Source organism: Poecilia reticulata, linkage group LG9, assembly GCF_000633615.1.
Source record: "Poecilia reticulata strain Guanapo linkage group LG9, Guppy_female_1.0+MT, whole genome shotgun sequence".
In the NCBI taxonomy this organism is placed as follows: Eukaryota; Metazoa; Chordata; class Actinopteri; order Cyprinodontiformes; family Poeciliidae; genus Poecilia; species Poecilia reticulata.
The window spans coordinates 16,516,097-16,519,181 of record NC_024339.1 but is presented as its reverse complement, the minus strand read 5'-3'; positions in this window follow the sequence as shown (position 1 = coordinate 16,519,181).

Genomic DNA, 3,085 nt, shown 5'->3' with positions numbered 1-3,085 from the left:
ATATATATATATATATATATATATATATATATATATATATCTATATAAAGGTCATGAAACAAGTCTTGTTCAGCTGGACTGAAGGCAGACATGGCTGCTGGGACTGTAAAGGTTGCAGACCTGAGTGAATCCTCTGCAGTGAAACATTTATCACTGACACTAATAACATTTAGTAAGTTATTGGCAGCAGCAGTAGCTCAGCCGATGGGCTTCAGCAAGTTTTTACAGCTAAACCGAAACTTTGGAACAGATATAACTTCCAGAAAAAAGGAAATAAATGGGAGAAAATATAGCTACAACTTCTATCTGGAGAGTAGCAGGAAAAAGTAGCAGTTTGTTTCCCAGCAGCAGATTATCCTGAGTTTCTCCAACTATGAGTTGGAAAGTTTTAAGTCTTAAAAGTAGAGCTTTGTATTTCAGGGTGGAAGCATGGGCGATTGTTTTGGTTTGTAAGTAAAGTAAAAATAATTACCACACAGGAATGGCTGCACTTAGTGCTGCAACTATTCTGATTAATCGGATAAAAATATCACGTTACATATATATATATATATTTTTTTTTTTTTTTTTAAGCAAAAACTAAATTACATTTTATTGCCTAAATGCAATAACAATCCTTGAATTAATTTTTAGAGCAGGTAAAGGTAAAACATTTACAGACGTTTTTATCTTAAATGCAAATTGGATATATATACTGTTCTGACTTTTCTACTGCTCGGAATGTTTTTTCAGCAAATGGCCTTTTTTTGAGCCTGTATACTCCATTTAACGATTCATTGATTACTAAATCACCTAATATTTGATTCATCACAACTAGTCCAATTAATAGTTTCAGCCCCAGCTGCACTCCAATGTTAAATTTTAACTCAACATTCTTCAATTAAATCTTTTATTTCGCAGAAGAGTGATGTTCTGGAAAGAATGTATTGTTTGTTGCCAAGGTAACATCACCATTAGCAACATCATGTCAAAGTGGCCACTTTTGATTGGGCCGTAAGGCAGTTTGTTACCATGGAGACACAGGCTGGTGGAGAATCGTTGCTGTCCGTAGACGCCTCATGGAGCGGGTCGGCCCGTTGCTGCGATACGAAACAGCGTCCGCTATATTGAATGTGGAATATTCAATATTCCACATTCAACACTGGTCACATGCAGGGCTTCAGTCTGCTGGTCACACTGGGAGAACTCCATGACTTCTGAGACGTCCTGGTTCACAGGCTAAAGCCAAGAGTAAAAGAGAAATTATCCAAAAGTGTAACAGAAAATACATAAATGTTTCCTTCACATTCAGAAAAAGACATTTTCAGCATGTTGGGCTCCGACACGTAGCATCTTTATAGCTAAATACCGACATGGTGAAGCTGAGCTGGGAACAGACTGAAGCTCTGATTCTGACTGATCTTTCCTAACAAAATCCTCTGGTTTTTAATTAACTTCTCCTCTAACAGCGGTTTCTCATCAGCTCTCTCTCATTAGAAAACAGTATGAAAACGTTAGCTGCTACGCTAATAATTAACGGTTATTTCGGGCCAATTTAGCTACATAGGAAATATTTTTCCGGTTGTTTAGAAGCGAATTTCTGGCTGCAAAGTCAAGTAATTCTGATCTTTCATCCTTACCTGTGTTAGGTAATCCTAATGAATCCAGTTTGTTTCGTAAAACGGTTGAAACAAGTCCATACAGGACAGGACTTAAGGAGCTCCGATCGCCCTGCTGCCACATAGAAGATGGCGGACGCTTTTACGTACGACTCAGAGCTCCATGAGGCGTCTACGTATATGATGTCTATGGTTGCTATCCTTGAAGAAAACTCAAATTTCTTGGCGTAATTTTAACCTACCGCCAGAAAAAAAAAAAAAACATTGTTCTTGATTCGTCTTCAAACCCAGAGGTTACATTAATAAAGTGACCAACAGTGTTAACACCATGTTTCTCTCCAAGCGGAAAAGTGACAAATGGAGCCAACTTATTGCTAGCTCAATGAGCCACAAGAGAAACTGTGTTGATATAAAGTGTCAAAAGTTACAGAGGCGTCAGTTTTAAGCAGGTGTTTCCATAAAGATAAATGAAGAGCATTATGTTGGATGAGAGGAGGTCTACATGTTAATGCGACTCAAAGCCGTTTACTAATAAATTAAAGCTGATAAGATGTCAGTTTGCATGAAGTCACTCCTTATATGGTCACGGATTATTACTCAGAATCCTTTCCCGCTTCATATATATGAAAAAATAAAAAGGACAGCTTTCTTTTCTGGTTTCACATTTTTCCTTTATTACATCAGTAGATTTCTGTATATAATTCAATGATTTACATTAGAAAATTAGACTTATTTCATCAAGTTCACATTTGGAAGATTAAAAGAGGAGAGAAGAAACACAAATCATTTCAATTCAATTCAGGCCAGCGACGTTTGTTTGATCGTCTTTGTGCAGCAGCTGCAACCTGAAGCAAAACACTGTTAAACCGCAGGACTTTAAAGAAATGAGCAATGATGTGTTCTTTTTTTTAAAAAAAAATCTGTTTATTGTCCAGTTTCTGCAAAAATACACTCAGCTGGCTACAATAAAACTGACCGTTCTCTCCAAGCTGCTGCAGAGCATTTTCCAAACACTCAGATTTGCAGAGGAAAAAAAGGAAAATACAAGTTGAATTTGCAGTTTGATCAGTTTATACTCCTAAACATGAACATATTCATAAATATACCCGTCTGTACAGAATAATCTTCATAAAGTGGCTTTTATTGTCACCCACCATTTGTCTACGACTAGTTGAGATTAAAATAAACTTGTGTATCTATATATGTACAGAACTGCATGAAACGTGTTTCAACAATGTTTTCCTAAGATCAGGTATATCTGATACAACAAGTTAAGGGTTTTAATCAGAATTATATCAAGATGATATCACTAGAGCTGCACTGATCAGTTGGGCAAAAGCTGCAGGAATTCAACTAATGCATCAAAACTTGAAACTCCTACCCTTTTTCGGTCTATAAACACATCAATCAGCAAGAACTCTGGTGCACTTTTCTTTGGAGTGTATTAAAAATCAGATAAATATTAGACAATATATGTTAGAATTGGG